The 16,233-nt window shown below is 36.9% G+C and overlaps 1 pseudogene; it reads right to left on the bottom strand.

Moving 5' to 3' along the window:
* Positions 1–464: 464 nt before the first annotated feature.
* LOC102470755 (protein S100-A10 pseudogene) overlaps positions 465–16,233 on the bottom strand; it is a 17,952-nt pseudogene continuing 2,183 nt past the window's right edge.

The following is a 16,233-nucleotide window of genomic DNA, read 5'->3' as shown; positions in this document are numbered from 1 at the left end:
TTCAATAGAGAATTGTCTGTTCAATTCATTTGCCCATTTTTAAATTGTATTATTCATTTGTTTACAGGTGAGCTGCTTGAGTTTTCAATGTATCTAGATACCAAGCCTTTGTAGAGAATTATTTTGAAAATATTTTCTTCCATTCTGAGGGTTGTCTTTTCATTCTAGATATAGTTTCCTTTGCTGTAAGAAAGCTTTTTAGCTTTTTTTTTTTGTAACTAAAAGAGGATTTTATTTATTGAGGGCAAGAGGATGCAAACAATACAAAAATCAAGAGCTTATCTGGAATTTTTATTAACTTTTCTTTCTCTGTTTGTCAAATGGGAGTCTAATTTTCTTTGTACATTTTCTAAGGGTCCTGACTCATTCATGAAATCCTTATACAGGGGGAGCTTCAAGGTGGATTCATTAAGTGACCCTATAGGAGAACTCTTAGCAGGATAGAAGTACTTGGTCCGTTCTTCCTACTTCTTTCCCTTATGCTTTATATGTACTACAAGATAGCCATTGCACGCAATGGTGAAACTCAAAATTAGTGAAAAAAAGTCCTGAAAGCCCACTTTGTTGTCTTGGCACTCCTTTATTATCTGTCCACAACCAAAGGGTCATTTTGATTTTCCAAAACTCTTGGGAACTCCTGTTCCATGAGTACTCTTAGGTATTCCTTTGTCAAGTAGCCTTTGTACCCAGCAAATTTGTGAAATGTAAACATCTTGGTTTCCATGGTGTGTTCCATTTGAGATGGCTTTTGGTGATATCTGCTGAAACCTTGATGGGCAGGCAGGAGTGGAGGCTGGATGAGCTGAGATGCAGGGTGGTTGTGAGGAAGCTTTTTAGCTTGATACAATCCCACGTGTATATTTTAGGGAATATTGCCTATGCTTTAGGGGTCTTAAGAAATCTTTGCTTACTTCAGTGTCTTCAAAAGTTTCCCCTAAATTTTCTAACAGTAGTTTTGTAATTAGAAGCTTTATATTTAAATCTTTGATTCATTTTGAATAAATTCTAGTTACTTGTGAGAGATAGGGGTCCAGTTTCATTTTTTTCTGCTGATGCCTATCTGATTCTTCCAACATCATTTGCTGAAAAGACTTTTTTTTTTTCTCCACTGCATTGTCTTATACCCTTTATCAAAGATCTGTTGACTAATGATTTAGGGTGTATTTCTGTATTCTCAATTCTGTTCCATTGCTCTAGGGATCTATTTTGGTGCTAATATCATGCTGTTTTGATTATCACTGATTTGTAAAATATTTTAAGGAGAGTAGTGAGATATTTCCTATTTTACTTTAGTTTTTGGAACAATATTGCCTTGGTAATATGAGAGATTTTTGATTCCAGACAAATTTTGTAATTGTTTTTTTCTATTTCTGTGAAGAATGTCTCAGGTAATTTGTCAAGAATAGCATTGACTATGAGGACCAGCAGTTAGTGTAATGGCTTTGTTACTGAACTCCCACGTAGCTGACTGCAGTTCGCGTCCAGGACCTGGTGGCTTAAACTCACACCGGGCGTGTGTGTGTGCGTGCCCAAGATCCCGAGAGGAGAATGGAGGAGATGGGATTGTGGCATGGCCATCCCCCTCGCTTTCTGTCTCCCTGTTTCACTCTGTCTGGTGAGCGCACGTGCCCTATAGCAAAAACCTCTCAAAGAAAAAAAAATAGCATTGACTATGTAAATTAATTTGGATAGTACTGACATTTTGATTATACTGATACTTCCCATTCAAGAGCAGGGTATGTCTGTCCACTTTCTTTTTGTATCATATTCAATTGTTTTTTGTTCAGATTATCATGGTTTTCCTCATAGAGGTATTTTATCTTTTTGGGTATATTTATTCCTAGATATATATTTTTATAACTACTGCAAATGAGATTGCTTCCTTCAATTCAGTCTCAGTCTGTTCATTGTTGGTATATAAAAATGTTACAGATTTTTTAACTGACTTTGTATCCTACAATCTTACTGAATTAATTGATCATTTCTAGGACTTTTTATGGATTCCTTTGGGTTTTCAATGTACATAATTATATCATCTGTAAATAGAGACAGTTTAACTTCTTCGTTTCCTATCCAGTTTTGTTTTCTTGTCTGATTACATTGGTTAAGACTTCTAGTACTATGTTAAAAAGGAGTGAAGAGAGTGGACAGTATTTTCTTGTTTGAGTTTTATTTTTTTTGAGAGAGATTTTTTGCTATAGGGTATGTGTGCTTTTTGAGAGAGAGAGACAGACAGAGAGACAGAAAGTGAGAAATTATGCATACACACTCTCCCAGGAGGTTGGCCATGACACAATCCCTTCTCCATTCTCCTCTTGGGATTTTGGGTATTGAACACATGCCATGCCTGGCATGAGTGTTGTGTTTTGTTTGTTTTTAAGTGTTTTAAATTTATTACATTTTAAACCAATCAATCTCAGACATGCATAACTTGTTCAGTAAAAGGGAAGTGTTAGGTAACAAAGTTTATTAAAAACTCAAAAATAATACAACATTTTAACATTTTTTCAGGCTGGTCACAGTTTACATTTGAAACCTGATTTCAAAATTTCAATTTAGTAACTGGTGGGCTGATCATACTTCTGGAAAATTTCGGCAGGGCAAGAACATTTCTTCAAACCCAGCTGCAATGAGAAAGTAGCTAGATCCCTGAGCAATGATTTAGACTTTCTAGGACTAGTCTTCTCCTCCTTATTTTTCAAGGATAAGGCACACGCTTTCCTAAGAGTTTTTTTCTTTCTCTAGTGCTTACCTGGCTAATTAAGCCACTGGGTCCAGAACTCAAACCATGGTCGACTACGTGGAGTCCATCAACATAACTACGATACCATCTGCTGGTCCTCTTGTTTAATTTTTAAATGAGAAGGCATTTAGCTTTTCCTCATTTAGTGTGATGTTCGCAGTATGTCTGTCATTTATGGCTTTTATTATGTTGAGAAATATCCCTTTTATCCCAATTTTGCTGTGAGTCTTGATCATTCATGTTCATTTCATTGAATGTTTTTTCTGTTTATATAGAAATTATCATATAACTTTTATCTTTCTTTCTGTTAATGTGTTGTATTACATTTTTTGCTTTACATATATTGAGCTATCCTTGCATGCCCAGGATAAAGCCTACCTGATCAGGATGTATAATCTTGATATGTTATTGGATTTTGTTTGCTAGTATCTTGTTGAAAATTTTTGTATTAGTAGTCATCAGAAATATTAGTCTGTAGTTTGTTTTTCGTTTGTTATATCCTTGTCTAGTTTTAGAATCAAGGTAATAGAGGCCTCATAAAATGAGTTTGGGAGAGTTACTTCATTTTGAATCTTTAGGAATAATTTGAGAAGGATTGGAGTCAACCCTTTTCTTCTTTTTTTTTTTTTTTTTTGAGAGTTTTTGCTTTAGGGCAACTATGCTTGCCAGAGAGACAGAAGAGAGACCGAAAGCTAGAATTCACCCTCTGGAAGGGTTGGCCATGCCACAGTCCCTTCTCCTCCATTGTCCTAGTGGGATCTTGGGCACACACACACGTGCTCATCATGAGTTTTAAACCACCAGGTCCGGAACTTGAACCTTGGTCAACTATGTTGGAGTCCAGTGACATAACCATTATTAAATCTGTTGGTCCGAGCTCTTCTTTATAAAACATTATTTTTAAAAGAAAGGCAGCCTGAAAACTATACAGCATCTCCTCTGGAAGGAAGAAAGCTAGAGAATCAGATAGAGAAGAAAAAAAAAAAACGTAGATTCTGAAATATAGCTATTATTTTAGGTCTTTAGATAGTGATCTATTTATAGATTTTAAAACATTATTTTGAGTTATAGTTTATGTATATGTTATATGTATGTATTTATATGTATAAAATGCTTTATAATATGTATTTTTAAAGTGCACTTATTCCTTTGGAGAGAAACAGAAAGGCAGGAAGACAGGCATCCCCAATAGAATTTCCATGCTATGATCAATCCCTGGTATCATCTGGCCCAAATCATGTGTATCCAGCATGCTCAGGGAGATCCTGGCATGTAAATCCAGAACCCATTCTATGCAGGCCCAGTTGCTTTACCTCTGTACTGCTGCCTGGCCTTGAAATGTTATAATATACTTTTTAAGCAAATATTGGAGTAGATGAAAAAAAGACTAGGATACATACAATCTTTATAACCACACAGTACTGCATAAAATACTATGGTTAAAAATCGAAAAACTACAAATTTTGCAAGGCTGCTGTTTACACCATCTCATTTAATGCTTATAAATAAATCCATTAAGAGGGAAAATTAGTTATTTCTATCATAAAAGAGGAAGTAAATCACCTAATCTTGTTAGTTAGAAATAGGACCTACTTCTTCCTGATCTAGTTCTAGCCCAGTTGTCTATTAAATTGTGTGGTGCTAAAGGATGAGAGTCAGTAAATAAAAGAAAAAATATTTTTAGAAAAACTACCATTCAGATTATAGATTTTATCATTTTAAAAATAATTACATCATTAAGGAGAACACAATCAATTCTAGGCTCAGAAAATCTTACAAAGAGCCTCCTCAGTATAAGCTAGTGTATATTGTTGTGGTAGGACTGGCTTTCAAAGTCAGTTTCTCTTTTATTATAACCTAATCAATGAACATAGCATTTTATAAGCAAAATGTATACATACAACCTCTTCAATTCTAAAACTCCAATAATCAATCAAACTATCAGAGGTGAGAGGCTTGTAATGAAAGATGCTATATTCTGTGATCACATGAGGGGTTACTGTACTAACATCACATTTTGTCTATCCTGGATTTGTTCCAAATGAAGAAGAAAAAAAAAATCTCGTTAAAAGTTAAATTTACTCACTAAATGTTAAAGACTTGTGTGTTGTAAATTATATTATAAAAAATAAAGATAAGTCCAATAAAATGACCAAATCTTTCCTATTAGTTCATTTGTCCAACTAGTTTAGCTTTAGATCCTTAACTAGCTGATCGTGTTTCTTTTTTTGTTGTATGGTTTCTTATTTACATTTATCTTTTGTATATCTTAATAGCATATGATATGATTTTTCAAGGCACTCATGCAGTGCATGTCAATCAAGTCATTACCATAAACATCATCCTCAACAGATAACTTTCCATGCTTGCAGTTGTTAAGTGTTTTATTCCTGAGTCCCTTTCACCCACCCTCTACTAATCACCACCCTTTCTGACAATCTCTGGTATCTACAAGGATCAGACTGGTATCCTTTCAGCAAATCTGTTTATTGTACAAGCTGCTCTTTGATGGGTACTTACAACTTGCCCAGTATTTTTCATCTAAAATAGATTTGGTCATAAAAGCTACAGCATGTGACATTATGCTATTTCTCCTTTAAGCCAAGTTCACTTCTAAGTTAATTCTGAAACTGGCCTTAGAATTGGTGTCAGGGCTAGCAGCTTGAGTAGTGGTTAATTTACTAGAGTCCCACACGGCTGACTGTGGTTTGAGTCCCAGATCTGGTGACTTGAAACATACCGGGCACATGTGCATGCATGCCCAGAATCCCAGGAGAAGATGGGATTGTGGTGTAGTCATCCCCAGGAGGATGATTTCTCATTTTCTCTCTCACTGTCTCTTTCTGTCTTTCCAGTGAGTGCATATGCCGTATGGCAAAAAAAAAAAAAAAAAAAAAAATTACCAAGACTTTTTTTGGGGGTAGAATAACATTCTTATTTGCAACAGCTTTCTGAGGTTTTCCTTCAAACTTCACTGTTTTTAATTGCCAATATGAGCAATTTTGTCCTATTACTGCATGTTTTCCTTACACAAATGGCAGCTTTTAGTATCATTTGAATTTTCAAAATAATAAAATCCATACTTTAAATAAGCATCAGTTACATCTTACCGACATGGATTACAACTGCTTGCCACTCATTTATCCACTATAGCTGAGACAGCATTCTGTTCTCTTGTTTTTAGCAACTTACATCTAAAAAGGAATTGTCAAAAAGTTCATGGAAAATATGTAAGAACAATAAATCATTTATGGATTTCAAATTTTTGCACCCAAACCAACTATATTTTAATCCCATTTCCACAAACTTTTGGAAGTCTCCTTTATCGCGAGTGTTCATGTGATATTATTCTGAAGTTCCCTTTTTCTCAAGTCTTTCTGTTATGTTATTCTTTGTTATGCTATTCTGTTATTTCTCTTTCTGAATGAAGTAGAAAAATGAGAGAAGGAAGAAAAGAGAGTCAAGAAAGGAAAGAAGGGAGGGAGGGAGAGAGAAGGGAAAAATATTTCTGCTTTCCCAATATTCTCATATCTAAAAATCCTTAATTAATAATTTATTATTTGTAGAATTACCCTTCAGATGGAAGGACTCAACAATCATGTAGAGGAGGGGCAAAGGAACCATTGAGAGAGCACTCTCTGTGATTGAGCATCCAATGGGTTCTTGGCACACTTTACCACTGTAGTATGTGAGCTAATTTATGTGTCCATGCAGTGTTGAAATGCCATGCAAAAAGCCAGGAGTCTAGACTGATTTGCTGATGTGTCTCCAAGCGAGGACCCTATTGTACACACATACATGACAGGCTTCTCTTGGGAGCTGAGGAAATAGACAGCTGTGGACTGTGAAGGTCTCTACCAGGACTGAAGAATTCATTGTCAACACTTTCAACAAGCTGTGAACCAGAGAAAAGTCACTCAGAGCATCCCATGAAAGGGTAACTGTCTTTTGCATGCCACTTTGCCATGACTCTACTAGGTGGGAAGAGCTGGGGGAGTAATGGTGTGGGACTCTGTTGAGGGTGACTTTTTCTCTTTCTCTCTGTGAAAAAGGTAAATAAACTTTATAAAAATGAACGTATATTTTAAGAGTGAGGAAGGGAAGAAAGGAGGGGAGGAGAAATATTGAGAGAGGGGCCATTAGGCAGTTGAGAGACAGATAAATGGATTCTTGATTCCTACTCAGGACAGATTGCTTGGTGAACAGACCTTTTATCCTCCCTCTTAGTCGCAAGGTGGTTTACCATTTTACAGCTCCATGAATTCTTGGTGCAGACAATGAATCACAGAACTTTTTCTCACTAAGGTTCCCTACAGAGAAATCCCACAGTGTTTGTAATTTTGAAGGCAGAGAATTTAAATCGTTTTTTCTAAAAGTGAGAAAGAAAATAGTCCCAGAGCACCCAGAAGCCCTCCACAAATGTTGAGAGAAGGCTAACTTAAAAAGATTACTGGGGAGAGTAAATGTGAGAGCCATGACTCCCCTCCCAGTAAATGCTTCTCTGGGAAAGTGCTTGTTAATTCCCACTGAAAAATATGCCTGCTGTCCAAGTCAGCAGTGAATTACAGAAGAAATGGTGCAAAACTTCACAGCCTGGAGAGAAAACCCCAGTTGCACTGAAGTGGAGTTGTGAAGCGATTCCTATATTTCAAGAATGATTTTTTTCTTTTTGCAAAGTCACAGAAATAAACAATCACAGTTACAAACTGTGAAAAACAGGAAGAAACACTGGGCAAATACATAATACACATGTTACTACTATAAAATAGTAAACATAAGTGCATTTCTATACATCCAAAGTAAACAAAATAGGTTCACACCTATCATCTTAAGTTTTACAATGGCATCTATCAGAAGGCTATTATCATTTTATATTGTAGATGAGAATCTAATGTTCAAGTAGGTTTCAGTGACTTCCCTGTGACCACAAAGATGGAAGACAGTGATGCCAAAATAGGTTCTAGTCTTCTGAATTCTATTCTACGCTTTTAAAATCCCAATTGTAGCTACTAGAGAAACATTTTAGAAGCTATCTATGTTACCATTACCGTGAATACAATAATTTTTCACCTGATTCTTTGTTGGAGTTCTCTTAGAATTTCCCACTTCTGAAATAAATGACAGAAATTATTTACTATAATATTTGTGTAGCTATTAATTTATTTTTTAACTTTTATTATTATTTATATATTCAATCACTATACATCATTTAGCTTGTATAGAGAATTTACCCGACAAGAAATACACCTTAGACCAGCCCAGCTGAGAATACTATACACATCATTATCATCAATAGGTAATAAACCATTTCTTATAGAAGGGAGTTCTTCTATATGAGGATTAGGTTTTGAGGTTCATAGAAATATATTAGAAACGTGACATTAACATTTGACTTTGAACTACTTACTGAACAACTTGAGCCATTTCTCATGTATGAGTTCTGAATAATATTTGCCAAACCATATTGTATCTCTAGGGCCTGTTGAGAAGTGTGTGTCCGATAAACAACAGCTATTGTTTTTGCTCTCATCAGAAAGTATGAAACTATACATTGTGTGTAGATCAACAAAAAGTAGTTAGAATAGAATTGCATACACATATGAGGAACTAGGAGATGAAGAGAGTACCAGTGCTATTGAAGAGAGTACCAGTGCTATTGGACAAATTAAATCCGGTTGCTCCTTCCTATGGTCAATGAAACAGGAGGCAAAGGTACAGAGGATTCATAGTGTTTGGACAGTTCAGCACTGACTTATCTTTCTTCAACAGCCCTGGCCTGCTTTGGGAGAAGCACTCCTCTCTCTGTGTGATGTGTGTGTGGGAAGGTCAATATATGTGCCAACATTGCTCTGTGAAAGCCTTAGTGGGCCAAGGCTGCTTCTCCTGGCTCTGCTACTGTGGAGCAGGCTAAGGGCCTGAACTCATCCAATCTAGTACCCTCTCCATGATTTCCATCAAATTGCTTGTGGATGAAGAGGAGTTATTCTTTTCCCTTTGAGGAGAGGTATTTTCTTGTTTTCCCATATTTCTTGTGGTCCTGTGGTGATTTCTAGTCATCTGAGGAGTGGAGAGATGAGAAAAAAAAGGAAATAAAAAAGAGAATAGAAACAACAACAAAATAACAGAAACAAACAAACAAAAAACAGCAAACAAGCTAGCACTGCACGAAATGACTACGTTGCAGGAGCCATGAGGAATCTTCAGCTGAAGGCCTTGCTTCTCCTGCCTGGGTGGGAGGATCAGAGGGGATTATGAACAAGACAAAAGGTAGAGCTAAGAGCAAGAGAGAAACTTTACCTTTAAAAAAATTTTAAAAAGGGGAACCAGCAGTTAGCGTAATGGCTATGTCGCTGGACTCCCATGTAGTCGACCGCGGTTCGTGTCCCGGACCCGGTGGCTTAAAACTCACGTCGGGCGCGTGTGCATGCGTGCCCAAGATCCCGAGAGGAGAATGGAGGAGAAGGGATTGCGGCGTGACCATCCCCCCTGGGGAGTGATTTCTCGCTTTCTGTCTCTATGTCTCTCTCTCTCTGTCTGTCTGGCGAGCGCACGCGCCCTACAGTGAAAATCTCTCAAAAAAAAAAAAAATTTAAAAAGGAAAAATTACAAAAAATGAGAAGACGGGAGCAGGAGAGACAGAGACACAGAAACACAGAGACAGAGATAGAAGGCTAGATAGAGGAGCTCCCTACCATGCTAGCTTGTTTGCTGGAGGCTGAATTATCAGTAGGAATTTTTCATTTCTCTTTCACCCTGAAATGACTACTTCGCAGGAGCCATGAGGAATCTTCTGTTGAAATAAATTACCTCTTATAAGTTTTCAGTGGTACTTACTCTGTAAGAAATTTGAAATTTGAAGATTTTTATACTTTGACCCCTAACTATTTTGCTTCTTTTCTCTAAATCATAATGTGTAATGTTTTTAACACATTTATTCAATATATACTGGATAAATTAAGAGTCCTAATTTGCACGTGGAATATTGGGTGTAAAAACATAGAGATTAGTAAATCAATATGGTATCTGTTAAAAGAGCTCACTAGTAATTAAAGAAACTATTATGCAAATAGTCTAAAATGTATAGAAGCATAAGTTTGACATGCTTAATTCTATAATTGAAAAAATAGGCAAAAATTCCATAAATAAAGAAAAAAGGAAGATGACCACCTTGAAAACAATACTTGCATAATTTACTACAAACATTAATTTTCTTAATACATTAGAAACTCTTAAATAAATGAAAGTCCAACAACAGAATAAACAAGTAGGCAAGGGACCCATACAGATAACTCATAAATATAAGAATATACATGATGAATGAATACGGGGTCAGCAGAGAGTGTAGTGGATACATCACTGGGCTCCCACACAGCCAGCTGTGGTATGAGTTCCAGACCTGGTGACTTGAAACTCATGCCTGGTTCACGTGCGTGCCTGCCTAAGATCCTAGGTGAAAACTAGAGGAGAAGAGATTGCAGCATGGTCATCCCTTCTAGGGGATGATTTCTCACTTTCTCTTCCACTGTCTCTGTCTCTCTTTCTCTCTCTGATGAACACATGCACCCTAAGGAAAAATCCTCTAAAAAAAGTGAATGAACATATACAATATGATTGCCCTTGCTCACAATTAATGACATGAAAAACTTAAACAATACAGCTGTTAAGTGCAGCATGGCAGTGCAAACAACAAGCATGTGCTTAGGGATATCTATAAAGGTTTCTACTGATAAAGTGGTATTTGAGGTATATATTAAAAGATGAAGAGGAGCGCACTGGGAAAATAAAGTAGATATATTCTACACAATGAAAATTATTTGAAATATATGGTTTGTTTGGATATGGAAAAATATGATTATTATCGGAACATAGGATGTGTAGTTGGCAGAGTAGGAGATACAGCTGGTAAGATTAGTTGAAGTACAAATGGACAAACCTTGTATACTGGCTAAGCATTTTGGAGTGCTCCTCATGGATGACAGGGAACTTCCAAGGGATTTAAGAATGAAGGGCTATGAGGTGGCATAATGGTTAAGGTAAAGGACTCCCATGAGGCCAAATGAGGTTCAAAGTCCAGACTTGGCAACTTGAAACTCATCCGGGCACGTGTGCATGCCCAAAATCCCAAGAAGAGAATGGAAAAGAAGGGATTTCAGTGCAACCATCCCCCTCTATAGGGAGTTATTTCTCTCCTTCTCTCTTTCTGTCTCTCTGGTGAGCCCACAGCCCTATAGCAAAAATCTCTCTCAAAAAAATAAATATGGGACCAGCAGTTGGCGTGATGGCTATGTCGCTGGACTCCCATGTGGTCAACCATGGTTTGAGTCCCAGACCTGGTGGCTTAAACTCATGCCAGGTGTGTGTGTGTGTGTGTGCATGCCCAAGATCTCGAGAGGAAAATGGAGGAGAAGGGATTCCAGCATGGCCATCCCCCTGGGAGGTGATTTCTTGCTCTCTGTCTCTCTGTCCTTCTCTGTCTTTCTGGTGAGTGCACGTGCCCTATAGCAAAAACTTCTCCAATAAATGTATAAATAAATAAATAAATAAATAAATAATGACTTAATCAGTTATAAAGATAACAGTAGTGTGGGAAATGAACTGGGTGTTTATTTAGGAAATTCTTACAAGTGAGACAAAATAGAGGTCTAAACTCAGGCAGTGGCAGGGAGGAGGCAGAAGAGATTTATGATGCAGGGCTTTCAAAGGTTTGCAGTGGACTGAGAGGGATGGTACCTTTTTCAGTTACAGCAAGATCATTAAAATTTGTATTTTAAGATCCCATAGTAGTGATGGAAGACACAGTACATTTAGATGAAATTTATACTACTATATCAGTATTAATTTGGGAGACTTTATAAAGTATGAGAAAGATAACAAATAATATTTTGAAGAAGATGAAACTATATCTCTTAGAAAGACAGAAAAACAAATATCTTGGTGTGTTTAAAGTATGTTTCTATTTTTGTAGCACAGGTATAGTAGATAATCTAAATATTCTTAACTTTTTATCTATAACAGAGGGATTATTTGGTGAATTCAACAGCTTCCTGATTCCTACAGTAACAGAACATGACTTGGAGGCTATCCATTGTAAATCTCATAAGATAACTTGACATCAGAAGCAAGGAATTCTCAAGATTTTTAAATTGAAAGAATTAGAACATAGAGCCATTCAAAATTTATTCAAATCCTCCTTCCATTGGAGGATTCTGACATGCCTTCCTCGGATTATTTTAATACTTTATTTGCTGAAACTAAAATTAATATTTGCCATATTCTACCTTTTATTCCAATTACTGACATTTATAACTGGTTATTCTATAAAACAGATATTGTAACCTAGTGGTAATAAAGTGTCTAAAATGTATAAAGCCTTTCTTCTGTGACAAGCACTGTTCTGAGTCATTTACATATATCTTCATTTAATAGTCATAAGTAACCTGTGAGAAAGGTACTGATATTATCAACTCTACTTTATAGATGAATAAAGTGATGTGCAGAAAGGTTATGATTTAAACATTGTTGGATCCAGAGTCTACATTTAACCACTGTTTGTACTGCCTCTCATTATCTATGATCTCTCACAACACAAGAATAATAGATACCAAGGAGAAAGAAACTAGCATGTGTTGGGTCATCGGAAAAGTCATGATGCATTTTTGCATAGAAAAATATGAAAAAGTATTTCATGACTTTTATGATGACACAATAATTAATTTCTGAACAAATGTCAGAAATTGTAGAGTCCATGCTATCCATATTAGGAGATTGACTGTAGGATCCAGAGGAAAACGGTAGTCTGGAACTTCCAGATCTCTAGCTCTTACTACTTCTCCTGGTTTCCATCTGAGATCTGAGATCTAGAGGAAAGATATGTAGACCAGACCTACATACCTCACCAATACCTCTGGAAACAATGAGAATAAAAGGAGATTAGTAAGGAAAGATGGAAAAAGGTGCTGTTCTCTATCAGTATGACCATCTATCTATAATATAATTGTGAAAATGGAAAGTTCTCTTCGATCAATCAGGTCACTAAAGCTGAGAGTAGCATAGATGGGCCAGGAGAGTGGGTCACTATAGCAGTGTGTACAATGGGAAGAGCCAATATTAATGGGACAACTCGGGAGACTCTTTCCACAGTCTCAATAGCTTTCTTCCTCCAGAAATATATTGGGCCTTGAACAGTCTAAAACAGAGTGGATTAATTAACTTTACCTTTACAAAAATTATTTCAGTTATGCAAATACAGAACAGAATCTTAGCTTTGGAGATAACCATGGATATTACCCAGTCTAGATCTTGGAAAGGAAATTCTATCTAGAATAGAAGTTCAACTAGTGGCAAAATTGCTTTTGAGTCTTTATGCATGAAGTATGTATTCCTTTTTTTCCTTTTTTAGTATTTTTACATTAAATCATTGAGTATCATTATAGCATACCAAATAAATTTTCCCATCATGAATACTGTGGAGAACAATATGGAGGTTCCTCAATGACCTACAAATAGAACTACCATATGATCCAGCAATTCTACTCCTGGGCATCTACCCAAAGGATAGGAAAACAGTTATAAAAATACTGGCGGGAACCAGCAGTTAGCGTAATGGCTATGTGGCTGGACTCCCACGTGGTCGACCGCGGTTCGTGTCCCAGACCCGGTGGCTTAAAAAACTCACGCCGGGCGCCTGTGCGTGCGTGCCCAAGATCCCGAGAGGAGAATGGAGGAGAAGGGATTGCGGCGTGACCATCCCCCCTGGGGGGAGATTTCTCGCTTTCTGTCTCTATGTCTCTCTCTGTCTGGTGAGTGCACACACCCTACAGTGAAAATCTCTCCAAAAAAAAAAAAGAAGTAAAAAAAAAGAAAAAAGAAGTAAAAAATACTTGCACATCCATGTTCATTGCTGCATTATTCACATTGTTAAGACATGAAGGCAACACAAATGCATATGAACAGATGAATGGATTGAAAAAGTGTGGAACATATACACTGTGAAATACTACTCAGCCATAAAAAATGAGACCCTCATATTTGATAGAAAGTGGGCAAATAAGGAAGATTTACTGCTAAGCAAAGCAAACCAGACTATGAAAGAGAGGTATTGTATGTCCCCACTCAATATACTGAAATATGCATTCTTATTAGAGGGCTTTTGTCTAGGCACAAAACCACACCCCTAGTTATAAGTCTCAGAAAGTGACATTTGTATCTAATGGATCTCTCTTTCTCTTTTTTTTTGGAGAGAAAGAGAGAGACAGAGAGACAGAAAGCGAAAGATCACTCCCTAAGGGGGATGGCCACGTCACAATCCCTTTTCCTCCATTCTCCTCTTGCGATCTTGGGCACGCACACACACGCACCCCACGTGAGTTTAAGCCACCAGGTTCGGAACTTGAACCACGGTCGACTACATGGGAGTCCAGCTACATAGCCATTACACTAACTGCTGGTCCCATGGATCTCTTCTTATAGGTAGGAAAAAAATGTCATTCTGAATCATTTATATTAGTTACATTTCTGGGAAAATATTCAAAGTGTTTGTTGTTAACACAATAAAGTTAAAACTCCTTCACATGAACCCAATTTGCATTTTTTTATTTTTATCTCTCTCATACTTTACAATCTTATAAATTGCATCAACTCACATATTCCTCAACACAAGATCATAGTGCCAAGGTTTCCTTGATTTTTATCCTTCTCTGAACCATATCCTATTCACCTTTTCTGATCATCAAAATGTGTCTTATCTTTGAAAGGCCAACTGAAATACCTCCTCCACTTTAAAGGTCTTCTTCCTGAGTACCTTTTCCCTTCCTGATTCTTTTTTTTTTTTCTTTTCCCTTCCTGATTCTTCAGTCTCTTACATCTGTAGTACAACATACCAGAGTCGAATATGTCTCATTATAGTTGTCTGTATCTACCAGTATTATTTTCACTCTTTGAGAAGTGCCTCGCTTGGTTTATAGAACATGGTATTTAACCAATAAATGTTTGATGAATTATTTTGAATTGATTCATTGCTGGGAGAGAGTGTAAGAGATAAAATGAAAAGAGCACAGGTTTGAAATTGCCATGTCTCTGTTCTAATCCTACTTCCTCACACCAGGTTTTTTATCTGACAAAAGTTATGTGACCTAGCTAAGAATTTTACTTTTTATGTGCAAAATCTGCATGAAAATGTTTGAAAATCACAGATTTATAGTTCAGTTTAACCAAAATGACACCTTCAGGAAAGTGTGTTATTAACTAAAGTTCTGCACACATCACAGATGTTTAAAGTTCCCTGTTTATTGGGGGCCTTGTTTGATCAAGAATGGTTGTTTCACAGCAAATATGGAACTTGATGCTGTTATTTCAAACTAAACAAGCTGGCTGGCATTTCTTCCTCAGACATGGACCCCCTACACACCGTATCACAGCTGGATAGGGCTTGCTTTCTGATTCAATGCCTTTTTATAGTCATTTTTCTCACAAGCCAACTAAACAGAACACACTCTTCCTACCGCTAATCAATGCCACATGTACTACAATGAGCAATTAAGCCCAGAAAAAGGAAGAGGACATTAATAATAGAATTCTTGATTACTGAGAGATTAGAACCTGAAATTGTGTTTGCATTCTCAGTTGGAAGGTATAATTTAATTAGCCAACTTGGAAAGGTTTTAGATATGACAGAAAACTAATACTCCACTTCTGCAATTTCATTGTCCTCTTTCCTTCTGGAAAGAAATAGTTTCAGAATAAATGTCTTTATGCAGATCTGTTGGCAACTCCAATTACCCAGATCTTGGCCCCTTGTTATTATAAGAGCTTTCACTACCCCTGGTTCCTACGCTGCCTCCTCACCACAGGAAAAATTGCCCCCAAAGTGTACCAGGTTAGATGCCAACCTTGCTACCAATTGTTTCCCAAGGAACATATGTGGGAATAATTTTTCCCTAATTGCTGTAAACTGTCTAGAAGCCTAAACATCACCCTAGCTCTTCCACATTCTGTGCCCAATGTAGGAACCTCCATGTAGGGTCTTGAGCTAAAAGTGCAGGGTAAAGGTCAGTTTAGGTCTACTGAATTCTTATTGAAACAGTGCTAGTAAGATAAGCCTTTGTTCACATCCACCACATTGTGCTTCTTGCTGGAAAGAGCTACAAGTAGTTTATTCTTCAAGGAGAGGGGTCCTTGGAACTTTTTTGGAAGGTCAAAACATGAAGTTTTTTATTTCCTGGAAGATTTCACACATGCCAAGGAGTTGACTTTGGGAAGGTTTGTCTTGATTGGCTGTTCTTAGAAAGGACAGAACCAAGAATAGTCTATTTGCCAAAATCTTTAGACTTTGCTAGGTCACAGAAACTTCTAAAGAGACAGGAGAGGGAATTGACTTGGTAGGTCACAGAAACTTTTAAAGAGAAAGAGAGAGAATTGGCTTGGGTAAACACTAGATGCTGAATAGAAAAAGAGGTTCAATATATTGAAACTCTGACTTGTGATAAATTTCA

Source organism: Tupaia chinensis, unplaced genomic scaffold, assembly GCF_000334495.1.
Source record: "Tupaia chinensis unplaced genomic scaffold, TupChi_1.0 Scaffold000045_1, whole genome shotgun sequence".
NCBI lineage: Eukaryota > Metazoa > Chordata > Mammalia > Scandentia > Tupaiidae > Tupaia > Tupaia belangeri.
Note: the sequence above shows the minus strand (reverse complement) of the source record. Positions and strands in the feature narration are given on the sequence as shown.